The 21,132-nt window shown below is 45.1% G+C and overlaps 1 protein-coding gene across 1 annotated transcript in view; it reads right to left on the reverse strand.

Moving 5' to 3' along the window:
- ANO7 (anoctamin 7) overlaps positions 1-21,132 on the reverse strand; it is a 109,174-nt gene that overhangs the window by 70,071 nt on the left and 17,971 nt on the right. The window lies entirely within an intron of this gene.

Raw genomic sequence — 21,132 nt, forward strand, 5'->3', positions numbered from 1 at the left:
GTGCATTGGCAAAAATGCCTAGGGTCAACAATAAAGCAGCAAGGGGTAATTAAAGACCAGATCGGTCTCATGATCAATTGATAGACAACTGTATAGCCAGGTGATTCTAAAAACATCCTGCTGTACGGTTCCCATGTTAGCATGTGAATGCTAAACAGCACATGTACTTGGTATTGTTATAACTGAATACACAGTGCAAGTCTGAAAACAGTGAAAGGATCACTGAAGGATAAAGTTTATGAGGAACTAAACCAAATTTCAAAGAGAATATTTTTTTGGGGGCAATAATCATATTGGAACATTTTTGTTCGCATAGAAACACCCAAGACCAAAAGCAGGCCACCAAAGGAAGTAGGAGTGACCAGTATCACAAAAATAAAAATAAAATTACTGTTAGAATTTACTTCATTCCTAATTTCATCCCTATTCCAATCAACATACTGTAGAGGTCTTGGAACCAAACATGGCCAGATATAGGGCCTTATTCTGGTTGGTGCGGCCGGGCCGTACGCGTACGTTCCGGGGTTTTTCATGATCTGCGCATGCGTACAATCGCCAATGCGCAGGCGCGAACACTCCACAACGCTTACGGACGGGTCTCTCCGTGCGAAAAAACCTGTACGCGAGAGTACGGGCATTGGGGGCGGCATAGGGGCGTGTTGAGGGGAGCGGCCGAAATAATGAGGGAAAATGGGCGTAAATATGGGAGTACACGGGGGTGTGCACCAAAAATGAACGGTGCTACTACCGCACGATCGGCTAAAGCACCGTTCATTTTGGACACAAAACAGGCGGCCGCCAACCGCCAGCTCAGACCACCCCTACAGATACCGCATGCCAGCGTGCGCCTGGGTTTGCTAATTTACGCAGATTACTACTCAAACACATACACCTGAATGTAATAAGCAATGCTGCAGTCTATTAAGTCCAAACCATGATTTCACTACCTGCAAGCCACACACAGCACTCAAACACATTGGAAGCTTATCTTTCTATACTTCTCGACATTTAAAGGTTTGTTTAATTTAAGGTAAGAATCTTTGTAAGACCTGCTTATATATGATAAGGTAGGTATTTGTTAAAGTTATACACATTCACTACGTGCTTTCATAGACTTTACACAGTAGCACACTCAATCTACACAAGTCGACATGTGTCAACGTGTTCACTCTAATACAAACATAGGTTTTGTATTTATGATACAATAACATAAACCACATCTAACACCTACAAAGGATGTTTCAGCAATGTTTTAAGCCCATGCCCACTATTTTGCACACAATCTTCAATTGAGTTAATAGAAAACAATAATTGAATAACAATTACAATAATTAATTAATTGTCAGAATTATAGTTGAAAGGCAAGATTTGCATGTCCATATATGTGAAGGGTATGCCAGCGTACACGGACGTACGCTCACTCTCACGAGCGGTGACATAAGCTGAGTTTTCCATTGAAAACAATAGCGACCCGTCCGTGCAAGCTGGCGTACGCTCAGATTTGCGCAAGAAGTCGGCGGGAAGACGGACGAGAGACGTCCGTAAACGGTGGCGTACGCTCTGTTGTACGCCAGTTGTCGGAGTCTAGGGGCTGATCCGTCCGTGTACGTTGGCGTACGCTCAATTGTACGCCACTCCCCTTCGACGTTGTTTCTGGCCGTACGTATGCGGCTGATTTGTGGGTGGACTTAACCCCAACGGCCGCGTACGGATAGCGTACGTTAATAGTGAACGTACGCACGTTTGGCCGCTCCGATCAGAATAACCTCCATAGTCCTCATGGGGCCCTAGGCAAGATACCTTTAGGTTTTCCAACTACAATAGGATTTATTGCTTGTGGTTGGAGGAGACTGGCCACCGATAACTCACACTCTATATTCTAACCGATTATAACCGCTTCTGTGATGACCTACATAGAACACCAGTTAAGGTGCCCATCTGTAACACCCGCCTGGTATTGGGTATGGAAGAACACCCCTGCATTGTCATAGTTCAAATACTTTACTTAAGAGTTTAATTACAGAAGTGTTGTGGTAGTGGGCTGCAAGTGCCAGTGCAGAAAGAATTGGGCGCTAGGCCATCTCATCACAAATAGCAATCAGTTTATTTAAAGTTAAAATAGGGTTATCATGAAAACAACATTTGCTTAATCCCTCCTTTTCTTCCAGTACACACTTGTAATTGTTACATCAGTCCAGCACTTTCCTGCAGCAGCATAAACAATGATGGGAGAGCAGTACATTACATACCAGTGTATCTTGGGACCAGTAGTGCCACAGCAGCAAACTGGGGCTCTTTGATGTATTCTCCCCCTATTCGCTGGGGATTCTCTCAGTCTATCTAAACAGGATACTACATGTACTCTAGTCAATGACGGGCCTTTCGCATGCTGTGTGGCTTACACTCTCTCCCAGAACCATCCGCTCCCAAGACTCGCACCTCTCGTCATTGTTCTGGGGTACCCCCTTGTTCCTTCCACTGACCTCTGCACACTGCTGTTCTCTCTCACTGGGGTTACTCTCTCTCTCTCTGATTAACATACATCAACGTGATACCAGCGCATATGTACTAACATATGTGGCTGACATTGCGGTGCGGTGACAGAGGCCTCCGCGATACCTGTGATGTGGTTTGAGGGGGGTCTCCATCACCTCCTGGGCTAAGCAGCGTCCCCTACTCCACCCTGCAGCCGGAAGGACATCCTGTGACATGCTGCTGGGGGAGGAGGAGCAGCAAGGAGCACGAGGAGGGGGGTGCGGACGCCAGGCAGTGATAGAAGCCCATAGGCTTCTATAGGGTATCGCCATCCAAAAAGTGGCAATACCCTGCCCACCGAAGATGGTGCGGACAGGCTTTGGTAAATTTGAAAATGCAGTAAAAAAGGGGTTGTACCGCATTTTTGGCTTAGTACATCCCACCCCATAGCTGCTGGCAGCTCCCACACACTGCTCTCCTCTCCATAATGCCAGGGACCATGGAAAACAATTTGGCCTGTTCCGCAGGTCCCAGCACAGGCTCTCTCCGCTGACACCAGCCCGTGACTTCCATCTTTCTTTAGCAAATACTGACCAAATACCCTGCCCTTTGTCCTTTGACCCCTTACTTCCTGTCCTCAACATGTAGGAAATAACATGAGTCCCCCCCCACCTGCGAGACTCTGAACTTACAGGGGCTGGGACCTTCCTGTGCAGGGCTCCGGAGCGGGTTCGGCGTGGGCATCCCTCGTTTATGACGCGGCCGGGAGTCCCGGAGCGCGTTGTGGCGCATGGGAGCCAGGTCTGTTGGGCAGGGAGGAAGCAGAGGGAGGGCTCGTGGCGAAGCTGTGAGATCAGGTCCCAGGCGGCGAGATGCTGTGAGAGGTGGCGGGACAAGGGCTAGGCCTGGACTGTCGGCGCTTGCGCAGGACACGCGGGGGCTATAGCGGTGCCCGCAGCTGCATCCGCAGTGCGCCACCAGGCACCACAAGGGGGTGGGCTCCCCTGTATAGAGATTTAGTTTGGGGCCCTGCTAGTCGCCCCTCTAGTATTCCCTGTCTGGCCAGTAGGTTGGCAGGGGACGGGGGGCACTGCATGTCCTTCTAGTCGCCCCCTCTGGTTTTCCCAGGCAGACCAGTAGATTGACAGGTGGCAGGGCAGGGATTAGTCAGTTACCAATGGCGACCAGGGCGGTTGGGATGGCAGTGACCCCCGCTCCCACCCCTTCAGTTCTGCGGATGTCGCCTCTGCGCAGGGCTAGGAGGCAGTGGCTGCAGCGATCCCGGCTGCTGCGTCAGCGCGAAAGGGGGGTGGAGCTGCGAGTGTGCCCGCATCAGGGGCTTCTGACTACCCGGCACAGTGGCCGGCGGAGGCAGTTCAGGCTGTCCAGCAGCTGGTCGCACTATTGACCCCTCTATTAAGCCAGATCCCGCAGCAGTTGCTCTCAAGCGCTTAGTTCCCCTTCGCTGCTCCCCAGTTTGCCGCCTACGCAGAGCACGGTTCCCACTCCGATGCCGTCAGTCCGGGAGGCAACGCCGGTGGAGGGTGTCATGATGTCTGGTCCAGTGGTCGGTTCAGGGGGCACTTCCAGCCCAGTGACGCAGACTGTCGCGGAAGGACCATCAGGTGGGTATGCGCAAAAAGCTAAGTGGCGCAGGTCTCGCATGTCCTCCTCCTCCGGGTTCAATTCTGTGATGTCGGAGGAGGAAGGGGGGTGTAGGTAGCATCGCCGGCATCGGCATTCTAGACACAGGCATTCGCGGTCTACTAGTGGGAGCTCTGGCTCCCCGCGGTCCCTATAGGGGGAGGTAGTGCACTTTAAATATACAGCGGTGCTCAGGGGCTTGCAGCGCAGCGTGCTGGAGAGGAAATATGTTAATTTCATAACCATGACAGCGCAAGCCGAGTAGGAATATTGTGCAGCATCGGTGAGGAGGCCTATTGTACGTACCACAGGTGCAGTAAAGCGGGCATTGGTGAGGAGGCCTATTGTACGAACCACAGGTGGCAGGCGGGTCTTCATGTTTGCTGCCTGTTACCTGGAAACCAGGCTGCAGGAACACATGAAACATGGTGCGTTACATGTAGGGAGGCCAATCCCGGGCCATTTTTTCAATCCCGGGATTTGGGATTGAAAAACGGTCAATCCCAGGATTCGCCTCCTGATATACCCAATCATTTATAAATGACCTCTATGCATAGAGGAAATGTGGCGGAGGAGGCGAGGTGACTGTCACTCGGCGGGCCGAGGAGGAGGTGGGTAACTTGGTGTCACACTGCGCAGCCAAACAACCTTGTTGCCAGGCAGCGCAGTGTGAGGTTAGAGGTCACGCTGCACAACCACACAGTGTTAAAACGCCGCTGTGTCTTCTCGGCTTTCAAGTTAACCGCCTCCTCCCCGGCCCGATCAGCGGTACACATGCGCATTTGATTCAAATCCTGTCCAAAAATGCCCTGAATCCCGGGATTGACATCCCTAGTTACATGCACATGATCCATGCCATGTTCCTTTCAGATGGTGGTACGTCCTGGAAGTCCTATGATGAAGACTTCCGACATAAACAGTCGGGTCTGCCATCATGGATTTCGGTTGCATGTATGTGGAAATTTGGATGGGGCAGAAGCCGCCCTTGTCTTCCGTGGCCCCTTCCCCAGCCAACAGCCCAGCTGCCCACCGGGCCCCGGCCCCCTTTCGGGGCGGGGAGGGTTGTGCGTTGGGGGGGGGGGGGGGGAAGTGATGCCACTTCAAGCATGCCTTCTCCCGTTGCTGGGGTCCCCATTCCTTCAAGGATTGCCCCCGCAGTAGGCAAGGGGGTGCTCCCCCAAGGCCGTGGGTTGGGGTTGCTCCTCAGGAAGGCTCCTTCCCCGGTTCGGGTGGATCGCATGGCCAGCTGGTTACGCGATTACCCGGACAGGGTCAGCAGTGCTTTCCTGGAGGACAGCTTTCGGTTTGGCTTACGCCTTCCCATCGAGGCGTGGTCACCACTGCGTCCCCCAGGAACCTCAAGTCGGCAATGGACATGCCCCACATAGTGCTCGATAAAGTGTTCCCCCAGTCCGGGAGCTTGTGCTCTCCCCGGTGGGGGTGGTAAGTTTCACCTTATCCAGCATTTGTCCCACCCTCCGGGCTCCTCGGTGAACGATGCAATTCCTGAGGAATTGTGTAGAGTCCATAATCAGTCTTTGGAGGAGGCTTTGGCGATCGTGCGTGGTTTTGGCCCTGGGGCTTTGCTAGCGAAGATTGATGTGGAGTCTGCCTCTAAACCTGGACTCGTTCCAGTTCATGGGCTTTTGGCTACCCACGGGATACCACGTGGATAGGTGCCTGCCCATGGCTGTACGATTTCCTGCACTTATTTTGAGCAATTTAGTAATGCGCCACACCGGGCCTTTAGGATCAGGGAGCTGGTGGAGCCTTCCAACGGTGAGGGTGCACGCTTTGGTCCAGGAGGATTCCATTCTTTGTCCGTGACGTTATTTTAGTTAAGATAAGTTAAAGTGTTAAAAGGTTTTTAAGCATAAGGATACCAATGGTGAGTTTATACTTTTACACCAACTTGGTTCTTCATAAAAAAACTAAAAAGGTCATACACGGTACTCAAAATGAATACATAAAGAAAAAAAAAAATGTCTTTCTATAGAAATCCAGTTTACAAACCAAAATCGTGAAATTTTAAATACGAGCATATTCAAACACGGCCGAGGCAATTTAAAAAAATAAATAAATAAAAATAAATACATACTCAGCTCCTCGACTATACTAAATTACGCTTCATGATCAGAGGCAAATATTGTGAAACTTTACATACGAGCATGCATTGGTTTTTGTTTTGTTTTGTTAGCAGTTGTGCAATTTTAGATTTCATTCCACAAATTATCTTCCTTAATATATTAATTGTTCTTTTCTGGTACGCATGAAGTTGAAATAAAATGCCACCAAAAAATAAAAAGGATCTAGATATGGTGGAAATAAAAACAATTTCACAAGTAATAAAATGATTTAGAAGACTGGAATGTGATTGCACAGCTCATGTTGTTGCCAGTGCTGCAGAATCTGAGGAAGAGAGAAATGCAAGGTTGAAACATCATCGCACAGCTTATGCCAGAGCTTAGGAATCTTGGGAAGAAAGATTTGCTAGGCTCGAACTTGCACAGCTCATGCTGTTGTCAGTGCTGCAGAATCTGAGCAAGACAGAAATGTAAGGCAGGAACGTAATTGCACAGCTGATGCTGTCGCCAGAGCTTCTGGATCTATACTGTGTGTTGTATTTATAAAAATTTAAATATATATTTTTAAGAATGCTTGTTTTAATATTTTCTCATTTGGATAACATAACAGATAGCAAATACATCACAATGATTTGGTAGTTATTCCAAAGACATAAGTAATTCAGTTCGACAGCAACTGGGGTAATGTGGGAAAAACAGACGCAAGAGGTAAAAGTCCCTCACGCTCATTCTGAGGGAGCCAGAGACTAAGCTGTCAAACAAAGAGGTTGGCAACGTAATATAACCTACACCACTCCAGGAAAATATCTAAATGGCAGATGATCAACTATGTCGTCTAGCTGCTTTCTCACACAGTAAGCCAGATCAAGCTTCAAAAAGAGATTAAGTGGAGAGCGATAAATAACCAGCTCCTACTTGTAATTTTTCAAGCCCAGGCTGTAGCATGACAGTTAGGAGCTGGTTGGCTGGCTGTTTGTTTATCACTCTTTTTTATCACTTTTTGAAGCTTGATACATCTGGGCCAGTGCAGAGCTTGTAAGCCTGCCCAGTAGGAAATCTACCATATTCCCACCAGTTCATTTGATAGTTTAATGAACCTCTCTATGCAGTCTGAAGGATACTACATTACTCATACTGTCATGCCTTCAGCATAACTTTCTGTTGTGTTCTATTGTTTCTCTGTTTTGCATAATCCACTCCTTCCTGTGGTCAGTACAGAGCTACTGTATGCTAGGTAGTTTGTCCCCCTTAGCTTTCTGTAGCTAGCTAGCAATGCATTCTGGGACAAAGATGATCATCTGGGGCCATATTAAGTTTCACATGGATGCAGGCAGACACAGCTCACATGGTCCAGCCTGATACAGCATTCGATGGTGAGTTTATCACTCAAAACTATGTCACCCCTAACTCATTTAGGCAGTTATGTATGTTAGCAATACCAGTTACACTCTAGCATATACCTTTTACCCATAATGTCAGGTAGTATGCACAATGTTATGTGTACTGCATGTTTACCTTGCATTTTTCTATGTGTAGATTGTAATTGCATGTTTATGTTTTATTTACAGTTTTACCCAATTCACTTGTATATACACCATCTAATCAATCATCGCATATATATACACATGATCCCTTTACTGGATAATAAATACCGTTCTTCAGACATCGTATATCAAGATCGATTATTGAAAAGTAAAGGAGGGTTATGCTGTAGGTTTCGAATTTGCCAAGCTGCTTAGTGAGAGACTGAACAGTAAAACATTGATGCTATCAGCATTTGGACACATGCACACTGACTTCATCAGCAAACCATCTATGCCATCGATGCTACCATCGAGTTGGACACATGAACACTGATTTGTCAGCAAAATATCAGGCTGTCAGCAACTTAAAACATACATCCTGAATTTGTCAGCAGCATTGTCTGTCAGCAAGTGGATCACATGTACTGACTTACAGATCTGTTACACTGCCAGCCACAGCTATCTGCATATGACAGCACAAGTTTCTATACAGTCTACTAACAGTGGCAACTCAGCAATAGGAGTACCGCCATTCGACTACACAGAAGCCTCACACTGTCAGCACAGCTACCTGCACATGGCAATACAACAGTCCCTGCACAGTCAAGTAGCTTAACAGTTCCAAGAACCTGACTTCACAGAGCTCTGCTACACTGTCAGAACACATACCTGCACACAGCAATACAGCAGTCTCTACGCAGTCAAGCATTTACACCTCATCATTATGTCTCATAAAACAAAATCTTCATGCAAAAAACAAGGTCCTACATCTCTGGTTCCTCCAAATCAACATCAGTTAGCAATGCAGCCATCCTTGCACGTGCAAAAGCAGAAGCTGCAAAGGTACGGGCAAACTTTGCTGAGCAAGAAATGCAGTTGAAAGTAGAGAAATCACGTTTGGAAGCAGAGAAAGAAATAGAGAAATTTCACATGGAGGCAGAAAAGGATATGGAGAAAAAACGCTTAGAAGCAATTAGTGAGAAGCTTGCTGCTGAGAGGGAAGCTGCTGCCGCTATGGCCGAAGCAGAGTTTTTAGAGTCTGCAGAACCCGTCAACATAAAAGAAACCATTAATATACTTGATGCAGAACTTGGATCACAGAATTCAATGCAACGTGCAGCAGAATACGTGCGCCAAGTGTCCGCAAATAGCAGCAACGCTCCACCAGTACAAGATATGCAATCAGATTTCATAAATGAAACAAGCCAAGTACACTATGCAGTGCCACCACAAGTTAGTAGCAGACTGCAAACCTGCAAGCAAGAGGACTCCAATCACAGTGGATCCATGAGAGACAACTCTCCCTCACGCCAAGAGCCAGTATCTGCAAACTACAACCATGGCACTACCTCCTACACACAAAGGTGGGGAAATACAAGCCAGCAGGAACCAGTCATTCCTACCAGGTATGATAACACACCACTTACCCACCATGCTAATGCACCTAGAGCCAATCAAGATACATTAGACTTTGCCAGATTTCTTGCACGCCGTGACCTGGTCACAAAAGGACTCTCAAAGTTCAATGATCACCCTGAGAGTTTCAGAGCATGGCGATCCTCTTTCCAAAACGCAATCAAAGATTTAGGCCTTTCATATAGTGAAGAGATAGACCTCTTAATTAAATGGCTTGGGAATGAATCAGTTGAACATGCTAGAAGGATAAGAGTGATTAATATTAACCATCCTGAGAATGGCCTTAAAATGATCTGGGACCGACTTAATGAGTGCTATGGCTCACCAGAGGTAATAGAAAACGCATTGTTCAAAAGGATTGATGATTTTCCTAGGTTACCTAACAGAGGCTATCAGAGACTTAGAGAGTTAAGCGACTTACTAATGGAGCTCCAAGTAGCCAAATGTGAGGGAGACTTGCCAGGACTTGCCTTCCTAGACACCGCCAGAGGCATTAACCCTATAGTGCAAAAACTACCTTATAATCTACAGGAACAATGGATTACCCACGGTTCAAAGTTCAGACAGCGTAACAAGGTACCATTTCCACCATTCTCTGTTTTTGTGGACTTTGTAAGTCAGCAAGCCAAGACCAGGAATGACCCTAGTTTTGCCTTTACCCTAACAGGCACTACCCCTGCGCTACCTAACCCTCGCAAAACTGCAGTCACAGTTCACAAGACTAACGTTCATAATTCAGATTCTTCCCACAGGTTGATCAGCTCTGCTCACCAAGAGACCAGGGAGAAAGATCCCGCCAAGCAGTGCCCTCTGCATCACAAACCACACCCTCTCCTGAAATGCAGAGCCTTCAGAGAAAAGTCCCTGGAGAACCGTAAGGCCTTCTTAAGAGAAAATGGTATCTGCTACAAATGCTGCTCTTCCTCATCTCACCTCGCCAAAGATTGCAAGGTTAGTCTTAACTGCACAGAATGTCACAGCACAAGTCACAACACAGCTTTACACCCTGGGCCTCCCCCATGGGCTTTACAAAACAGCCACAGTGACACAGAGCATGGCGGGGAGCACAATGCAGAGCAAAAAGACACTAATGCAGCAACACCAGAGATGACTGTGCAATGTACCGAAGTCTGCAAAGATGCCATTAGCAACAGATCTTGCTCCAAAATCTGTTTAGTCAGAGTCTACCCCAAAGGCCAACCAGATAAAGCTGTCAAACTTTATGCAATCCTAGATGACCAAAGTAATGGTTCTCTAGCCAGATCAAACTTCTGAGACCTTTAACATCAGAGGCCCCAGCACCCCTTACTCCTTAAAAACCTGTGCAGGGAGTTTTGAGACAGCAGGAAGGAAAGCCACTGGCTATATAGTGGAATCCATAGATGGTAAGATAAGTCTTCCCTTACCACCAATCACCGAGTGCGATGATATCCCAGAGAAAAGGTCTGAAATTCCTACACCAGATGCAGCCTTTCATCATTCACATTTAAAACGTATAGCACATCTGATACCACAACTGGACTCACAAGCCCAGGTATCTCTACTCATCGGGAGAGATCTCCTACGAGTCCACAAAGTCAGATTAATGGTCCACACAATGCACCTTATGCTCAACGTTTAGACCTAGGATGGGTCATAATAGGAGAGGTATGCCTTGGGAGTGTGCACAAACCAGCTTCTATCAATACCATGCTTACTTGCACTTTAGAAAATGGACGCCCTTCTCTGTTTCAACCATGTCACAACCACTTCCTCATTAAGGAACTACCACACTGTACTCCCATAGATTCTCTTAGTGACGACCAGATCTGAAACTACCAAGATCATCTGGGATTCACGGTCTTCCAAAGAACAAAAAGGGATGACCAAGTAGCAATGTCCATAGAAGACAAACTATTCTTGGAAATAATGGAGGAAGGCCTAGTTAAAGACAATACCAACAGCTGGGTTGCCCCTCTACCGTTTAGAACACCCAGACAACGTCTACCTAACAACAGAGAACAAGCTCTCAAACGTTTCTCCTCACTTAAACACAATCTTCACAGAAAACCAGAGATGAAAGATCACTTCTTTTCTTTCATGAGCAAAATATTTGAAAACTGTCACGCTGAGATAGCTCCCATTCTTAAAGAGAAAGATGAATGCTGGTACCTGCAAATGTTTGGAGTATACCATCCAAAGAAACCAGGTCAGATCAGAGTCGTATTTGACTCCAGTGCTAAATTTGAAAGTATCTCCTTAAATGATGTGCTCCTGACAGGACCAGACCTTAACAAACAAACTCCTTGCAGTACTCATACGATTCCGAAAAGACTCTATTGCCTTCACAGCTGACATTCAGCAAAGGTTTCATTGTTTCCTTGTGAGAGAACAGGATAGGAATTTCCTAAGATTCCTTTGGTTCAGGGACAACGACCCCTCTAAGGACGTTGTAGAATACCGCATGAGGGTACACATCTTTGGTAACAGCCCTTCACCCGCAGTTGCCATTTACGGACTCAGACGTTCAGCTCAAGAGGGTGAACTAGAGTACGGTTCCGATGTTAGACAGCTCGTAGAAAAAGATTTCTATGTGGATGACTGTTTGAAATCTATGCCAACAGAAGAGACCGCAATCAGCATTCTCAAGAGAGCTCAGGAAATGCTTGCATGTTCCAATCTCAGGCTTCACAAAATAGCCTCCAACAGCAAAAAAAAGTCATGGAAGCCTTCCCTACACAAGATCATACCACTGACTTAAGGGATTTGGATTTAGGAACTGATTCGCCACCAGCCCAACGTAGCCTTGGACTCTTATGGGACTTGAAATCTGACTCCTTTACCTTCCAAGTAAGTAGTGAAGAAAGGCCCTTCACTCGCAGAGGTGTCTTATCTACTGTCAATAGCTTGTACGACCCCTTAGGATTTGCAGCTCCTGTCACCATTCAAGGTAAAGCCTTGCTCAGAGACCTAACCTGTGAATCATCCGACTGGGATGCCCCTCTGCCTCAAGGAAAAAGGAAATTGTGGGAAGAGTGGAAAAGTTCTCTGTCCACCTTAACCAACCTTTATATTAGACGCCCATATGCACCTGTACCTTCCACAGAAGTGCAAAAGCAGAGACTGTGTGTATTCTCAGATGCTTCAGTTCAAGCAATTGCTGCTGTTGCATATCTCAAAACCATGGACAATAAAAGTCAATGTAACATTGGATTCGTCATGGGCAAAGCAAGGCTAGCACCTCTTTCAGAACACACAGTACCCAGGCTAGAACTTTGTGCTGCAGTACTAGCCGTAGAAGTAGCTGAATTAATCTCATCAGAGTTGCCTATCGAACTCTCATAAACAGAATTCTACACTGACAGCAAAGTAGTATTAGGGTACATTTACAACGAGACCAGACGTTTCCATGTTTATGTCAGCAACCGTGTGCTAAGGATCAGGAGATCTACCAATCGAAAACAGTGGAACTATGTATCTACTGCTCATAACCCCGCAGATCACGCCACAAGAGCCGTTCCAGCCAGTCTCCTCAAAGACACCACATGGCTCACAGGACCTGAATTCTTGTACAAGACAGATTTGATCAATCCTCAGAGACCCATTTCTACTTATCCCTGTCACTCTTCTTACTCAGAAGACTGGGACTGCTTATGCTCTTTCAGGAGATTTCAACACCAAAGACTTATTTAAACGTCAATGGAGACAAGTTCAAAGCCTTGCAAACACCTTTTGGGACAGGTGGAAAAGTCAGTACTTATCTACCTTACAACCAAAAAGCAAATGGCAAGTTGCCAAACCCAACTTAAAACCAGGTGACATTGTGCTCATCAGAGACTGTCAGGCACAACGTAACGAGTGGCCTTTAAGTCTTGTCACCAAAACATTCCCAAGTAAGGATGGGAAAGTCCGTAAGGTGGAGGTCAAGGTCTGTAAACAAGGAGAGACTAAGTTCTATCTCAGACCAGTATCCGAACTGTTCTTACTGTTATCATCTTAGAGTTTAATATATGGTATCAGTGATACCAGACGGGGAGTGTCATGCCTTCAGCATAAGTTTCTGTTGTGTTCTATTGTTTCTCTGTTTTGCATAATCCACTCCTTCCTGTGGTCAGTACAGAGCTACTGTATGCTAGGTAGTTTGTCCCCCTTAGCTTTCTGTAGCTAGCTAGCTAGCAATGCATTCTGGGACAAAGATGATCATCTGGGGCCATATTAAGTTTCACATGGATGCAGGCAGACACAGCTCACATGGTCCAGCCTGATACAGCATTCGATGGTGAGTTTATCACTCAAAACTATGTCACCCCTAACTCATTTAGGCAGTTATGTATGTTAGCAATACCAGTTACACTCTAGCATATACCTTTTACCCATAATGTCAGGTTGTATGCACAATGTTATGTGTACTGCATGTTTACCTTGCATTTTTCTATGTGCAGATTGTAATTGCATGTTTATGTTTTATTTACAGTTTTACCCAAATCACTTGTATATACACCATCTAATCAATCATCGCATATATATACATGATCCCTTTACTGGATAATAAATACCGTTCTTCAGACATCGTATATCAAGATCGATTATTGAAAAGTAAAGGAGGGTTATGCTGTAGGTTTCGAATTTGCCAAGATGCTTAGTGAGAGACTGAACACATACTGTAATGAACCTAACCATGCGGTCTGCTATGTATAAAAGCCCTTTACACACTTGGCGACACTGGCCACAGTAGATATAGTTAACAATATCAGCCGAGGTGGCTGATATTGTGGGCACAAACAGAACGTTAAAAAAAAAAAAAAAAAAAAAAAAAGGAAGAAATTATATCATTCAGTGACGTCACTTGGACCCGTTAAAACGTGTGTGTGTGTGTGTGTGTGTGTGTGTGTGTGTGTGTGTGTGTGTGGGGGGGGGGTGCTATGTATTCTTAGATTGAACTAACGAAGCCCGACAGTTCATAGTAATGTCAGTTTATATTCTGCCCCCCTTTTCTTATAAGGTCTTGATAAAAGCTACAGAGTTTGCTGCTCTATCCCCCAATATATGCATGGGGGACTTCAACAACATCTTAGACCCCCAGTTGGACCAGTGGAAGAGTACCATTTCACAGAAAACGGGTAATAACATGGGTTTCGCCAATTTCATACAAGATATTGGCTGGATCGACCCCTGGAGAGAGCGTAATCCAACAACCCTTCAGTTTTTGTGTTTTTCCACCTCTTATCTTACATTCTCTAGGCTGGAACTCATATTGGTCTCCAGGAATTTCAGCCCCCAAGTTCAGAAAATTTTATATAAACCTAGTGGCATTTCGAATCATTCACCAGTGTACTTGGAAATATCGGTTGAGAATGACCGGGGCTGTAGCTTCTGGAGACTCAATTCTAATTGGTTAAGAAGCTTAGAATTTAAAACTGACCTAGGGGTCCAATGACAAGAGTACTGGGAGTTGAACCAAGGCTCGGCTAGCGCGCCCATATTATGGGACGCCTTTAAGGCATACATGCGGGGCACATTCAGAAGAGGCATTGCCGAACAAAAGAGCGAGTAGAGAAGAACTACAGGAGAAGGAGATCACGTCCCTAGCTAGGGAAGCAGAATATATTACAAACAACACCCCCTCCTTTTACCAAGCGTGGCAGACCGCTCAGAATGTCTGGTTGGACGCAGTTAAAAAGAGAATACCAAGATCATGTCCCATAGGTCGCAAGTATAAAATCATAATTTGGATAAATCAGGTAAATACCTAGCACTTTTGGCTCAGGCTGAGCAGTCCCTAACACTATCAGTATGATTAAGGACGAGACCGGGAGGTTAGTGAATAGCACCCCTTTGATAGGGGGTGCATTTAAACCCTATTTTACCAGCCTCTACTCTACCCAATTAAAAACACAATCCCTGGGAAATTTTGGAGTATATTAGAAAGTATTAACCGGCCTATATTAAACCATGAAGCCATGACTGAATTGGAGGCCCCTATAAGTATTGATGAGGTAAAAAATGCTATTAATGAGCTGCCTAGTAGGGAAAGCTCCCAGATTAGACGGGATTCCGGCAGAAGTCTATAAAAAAAAATATATAGAAACCATCGCCCCTCTTTTTCATGAGACACTGGGTAGCTGTTTTGCGGAGGGAGCCGTTCCAGAAGTAATGACTGAGGCAAAAAAAATTGTTGTAATTTTAAAGAAGAATAAAAATCCAAAAGGAGTTGGACTCTTACCGCCCCATATCGCTCATTTCTGCGTAAGCCAAGATTTTAGCTAAAATCTTGGCTAAAAGATTGAACTGACATATAATGAAATTGGCCCACCCTGACCAGTCAGGCTTTATGCCCGGAAAGTCCATATCTATAAATTTGCGCATGCTGTACAGCCATCTCCAGCTGTTAAAGGCTGGCGAGAACGAACCAGCAATCGCCTCCCTCAATGCCATCAAAGCGTTAGACACTGTTGAATGGCCCTACTTATGGGCAGTCCTCCACAATTTCGGGTTGGGCCCCAATGTTATACTTTAACCCGTCTGCCCGAGTAGTGTTAAATGGTTGGATATCCCCCGCATTTAGACTCACCAGGGGTGCCCGCTCTCCCTGGCGATCGAGCCCCTCACCTGTTTACTATGGCAGCATCCAGAGGATATTGGATTCGCCTACGGCAAACAGAGGGATACAGTCTCATTGTATGCGGATTACCTTTTAATATATTTGTCGGACCATATGACATTTCTGCCGTTGGTTCTAAAGTTGATTGATGAATGCGGAGATTTCACCAGATTCAGAATTAATTTGGCAAAATCTATTATATTCCCTGCAGGTCCCCCGACGAACTATTTAACAGCTCTTGTTCATCCATTACAATGGGCCATCTCCTTTAAATACTGTACCTAGGAATAGTGGTGTCCTGGGATCCAAAAGATTTTGTACGATTGCTTGATTGGTTGGGGAAAAAAAAAAAATCTTGGAAGAGACTACCATTGATAGTATCCGGCAGGATACATCTGGTTAAGATTCCTAACTTTCTATAGGCGATTCATCATTCACCAATCTACCTCCCTAAATCAATATTTAGAAAACTGAACAGCATAATCTCTTCATTCATTTGGAACAGTGCGCGACCCAAAATTCAGCTAAACAATCTAATGAGGGCAAGAGGTGAGGGTGGTCTGGGTTTACCAGATATAAAAAGGTACTATATAGCCACTCACTTAACACAACTAAACTCATGGTTCCGCCATGAGGAATATGGCAGAGATATTGTCAAGGCTTTAGTGACTTCCTCTTCTCCAGGCAAAACCCTGATACATAGGATTTTACAGGCCCAAGCTATTAGAATATGGTGTGAAGTAAACCAAATGATGGAAACTGATTTTATAGATCGGGAATATTCAATAGACGCCCTACTTTTAGATAAGGAACTTAAAAAGATCTTCAGATTAAAAGAGGTATGGCACCCCTATGCGGTGACCACCCTCTCTCAGCTGTATAACTCAATGGGTCTTAAATATTTTCTACAGCTAAAGGTGGAGTTTGGGTTACCGCAAACATACTTCTTTCGCTTCTTACAGTTAAAAAGCATCTAAGAAGAGCACCTCCCTGGTCATAATCCATCATTTGGCGAATCCCTGATTAAATTGTTACTGAAATTAAGTAATAAGAATAAACTAGTCTCTAGGCTATATAGTATCTTGTCAAAAATAAATAGGAGGATGGGTTAAGAACGTTGAGGGAGAAATGGGCTGTAGATGTCGGGACAATGAGGGATGAGGAATGGATAGTTGCAATGTCTTCGGTGGCAAAAGCCACAAATGCACTTCGTACACAACAAATACATACTCCACAGAGCATACATATCTGCTACGACACGGTCCAACTTTGCTGGCAGATCATCCGCTACAGTACTTGCTTGAAGTGCGGTCTCCTCCCGGGTACCCTATTACACCTACAATGGAAATGTTGGGTAGTTGCGGAATTCCTGGGTAGAGTCATACAAACTATTGCCGATACGGGAAATTTTTACTGTAAAAAGTGTTGCATATTAGGCATAGGTGGAGATAGAATTCTGGGTAATGAAAGATCGTACATAAATAATCTTTGCTCCTTGGCGAAAGTAATAATTGGTAGAACATGGATGTCCAATAAAGCCCCTGACTTCAACAAATGGACGTCACTATGCTGGACGTCACAAATGGATACTATGCTGCCGGACGACGGACTGAATTAAACTGGTCCGAAACGTTGCACAACTGCACACATTGAGTATGTGAGTCTTTTTCAAAGTTGAGGCGAGAGAGAGAGAGAGAGAGAGAGAGAGAGAGAGAGAGAGAGAGAGAGAGAGAGAGAGAGAGAGAGAGAGAGAGAGAGAGAGAGAGAGAGAGAGAGAGAGAGAGAGAGAGAGAGAGAGAGAGAGAGAGAGAGAGAGAGAGAGAGAGAGAGAGAGAGAGAGAGAGAGAGAGAGAGAGAGAGAGAGAGAGAGAGAGAGAATATATATATATATATATATATATATATATATATATATATATATATATATATATATATATATATATATATATATATATATATATATATATATATATATATATATATATATATAGATAGAAAAGAAGAGGAGATGGGCGCCCCATAGTGCAATACGTTTATGCGTCACAGTGATACCCTTCACCGTTTGTGAGATAGACACCCCAACAAAATTCAGGTGTACCGTTAGTAGTGGTCTCCAACCACTCTGACAAGCGTTTGTAATAAATTTCAGATGTCAGGGAGTTTTTATTCTCCTCTTCGGTTATCCAAGACCGTTTCTCAAACAAATCCCCACACATAAAGGAGATACAGGAAATATACTAGTGAAGTATTGTTAAAACATTTATTTCTTCAATAAACATGACAAATATATTTGCCCGTACAATGTATAAAAAAGGTATTTGCTTATCTGGTGTAACCACGATGCAGTCCGTCATCAAACACCTTGGAAAAGCATAGAGTCCCCTCAACGCGTTTCGTCCGTGGCCCCTAGGCAGGACTTCCTCAGGAGTGTGACTCCCCACAGGCCCTCTGTCCTGTATATATACCCTAACTATATACAGGACAGTACATTGTATGGGGTGTCTATCTCACAAACGGTGAAGGGTATCAAGGTGACGCATAAACATATTGCACTAGGGGGCGCCCATCTCATCTTCTTTTCCAGATCTCTACCAAACAGTTCCTTTGGACAGGAACCAATAGGAGAGGAGCTGCCACTCCTGGAGAGAGGAGGAACTGTGCATTCGTGTGAAAATTACACGTACTGACTATATTAATATAGAACTAACCCTTTGACTAAAAAGGGGATTGATTCTTAGCGCTAGTACCACCTACTACACACACACATACATACATACATATATAGCCCCCTGTGTTTGTATTTACTAGAGTGTGTGGTCACAGGCCAATGCACCCCATCCTGGGAAGTGGGTGCTGTTTGCACCCTATTCTTAGGAATGGCGAGTGTGTTGGTACACACATATAGAAAATAGAAAGGGCACTCACCAAGTTAGTAAACCATCAAAAATGATTTATCGGCATCTGACAACCAGACGTATCGACATGACGTTACGTTTCGGTCTTAGATAGACCATCCTCAGGATAAGGTGCAGCATTACAAACAACAGTTAGCAGACGAGCAACCTGGCATCCACCCTCCAGAGAGGTGTATCCTCCAGCAATGCGGAGGTGGATAGCATACACCTATACCACGAGCTGCTAAACCCTAAGCGGAAAGAAACAGACTATTTTTACCATGGACTGACCCTATCGGATTACATAAGAGATAAAAAAATCCCCCATGGGTTCCGTATTAAAAATGTACCTACCCTGGGCAGGTACAGTATACCCTTCTGCAAAACGTGGACATCCATCCTGAATAAGTGTTCCTTTGACCTTATGCTAGCAGTAGTGGAGGAGGTCACCAAGGAGCTCTCCATTATTAGGTCAAAGATTGCAACATTGGAAGGAACACATGTCCCTATATTAAGGGCAGATACCAGTGTGGAATGGATGGACAAACTAGCAACTCAAATTGACAAGTATAAAAAGAACTGGTTGCGTATAAGAAAAATAAGAAAGATAGGGTAAATACGGACTACGAGAAGCATTTAGTATACCCATGGTTAACTGGGGGTGACAGTTCATTTTGTCCATTTAAGCAAAGGACCTTCCGCAGATTCAATCGCAACATTCGCGAGACTGAATCTTCTAAGGAAGATGGGTCCTCTGCAAGTGATTTGGAAGGCGTCCCCAAAGTCCATGGTCGGGCCCCTTTAGGGGTACGCACCCGTCGCCAACTGGCCCAAGGAGATGCACTTACACCCGCCGCGGGGGGGCAAAACAAAAGGAGGAAAAAAACGATCCAAGATGGTGACAAAGAAAAAATTAAAGAATCCATCTTTAATCTGTCATCAAGAGTGTTGACACCTATTGAGATCGAGGTGTTAACCAAAGGACTAAATTTTATACCTACAAACGAAGCTGATCCCTTTCAAATAAAAATTGAGCAATATAAATTGAACCGGCAGCTCAAACTGACAGAATTCTTTCAAGACAAAGAGAACGTCACGGATCCCTCCCACAATATACCATCGAAGATTTGGAAGAAATCAAAATTCCATCCATCTACCAATAACGCCTCCATCAAAATATTCAGCCGGCGGATACAACAAGAGACATCAAAAGTCTTATCCACTAAAGAGATGCACCATTCAAACTTTTCAAGTGCTGAATGGAAGGCCCTTAAATCACTCAGCGAGGACACTTCAATTACTTTCCACCCGGCAGAGGGGGGTTAGTGGTACAAGATGCCACTGACTACCTCCTAGAAATTGCTCGTCAGCTGTCGGACGTTTCAACCTATTGTCCACTTGCCAAAGATCTGTCTATAGACAGCAGTCTGTGAAGCAGTCATTGATACCCACACAAGGAAGCTTTAGCCACCGCATTTCCCATTACACCACTTTTACATACCATCCCTAAGGTCCACAAGGACAGCAGGGACCCACCGGGTAGACCTATAATTTCTGCCAGGGGGTCCCTGTACCAGGTCATATCCATTTACTTGGACCATTTCCTTCAGCCCTGTGTACAAGGGCAAGGCTCCTACTTAAAGGACACCAACACCTTGCTAACAAAATTGTTGGAGTTGGGCCAGTTACCACCAGGGTGTTTGCTGTGCACCGTGGATGTCGCAAGTCTCTACACGTGTATACCACATGGGGGGGGACTTGCGGCAGTACGGCACTAATAGTCTACAACCTGTTATACAAGGGCCCCCAGGTTGAGTTTTTTCTTCAGTTATTGGAGCGAACATTGAAGCAGAATTTTTTCATGTCAGATAACAAATATTACCTACAGCAATGCGGCTGTGCGATGGGGTCCTCAGTGGCCCCATCGCTGGGCAAAAGCTATATGTTCCAGGTGGAGCACAAGCTTTTTTTGGACGATCCAGTGGTCAGCAGGCATCTGGTGCTATACACCAGGTACATAGATGACCTGCTGATCATCTGGAACGGTCCTCAAGAGATGTTGGAAGAGCTGATCAAAATGCATAATCAGTCAGAGTCACCTGTTAAGTTGACTTAAGTTGTCAGTAACACAAATGTCAATTTTTTGGATGTAAGCATCAAGTTCACCGATGGTTTAATTTCTACATCTTTATTCTGCAAGGCTACAGACAGGAATAATTTACTTTTAGCCTCAAGCCACTACCCCATCCCTCTGAAAAGAGGCCTGCTGTTCTCACAAATGCTGGGTACGCAGGATTGTCAGTGAGCCGGCAGAACTAGAAACCTTCCTAGTAGCCATGGTCAACAAGTTTGCTGCCAGAGGTTACAATAGGGATGAGTTAGAAAAATCTAAAGAGAAGGTATTAAAATTACCCAGGGAACAGGCAATTAACCGTCCCCCAAAACCCCAGGGAGAGGACAAATTTATTTGGGTTATTTCATACCACCCTCACAGCCAAGCCATCAATAGCATTGCC

This window comes from Crinia signifera, chromosome 3, assembly GCF_055691185.1.
Source record: "Crinia signifera chromosome 3, ASM5569118v1, whole genome shotgun sequence".
Classification (NCBI taxonomy): domain Eukaryota; kingdom Metazoa; phylum Chordata; class Amphibia; order Anura; family Myobatrachidae; genus Crinia; species Crinia signifera.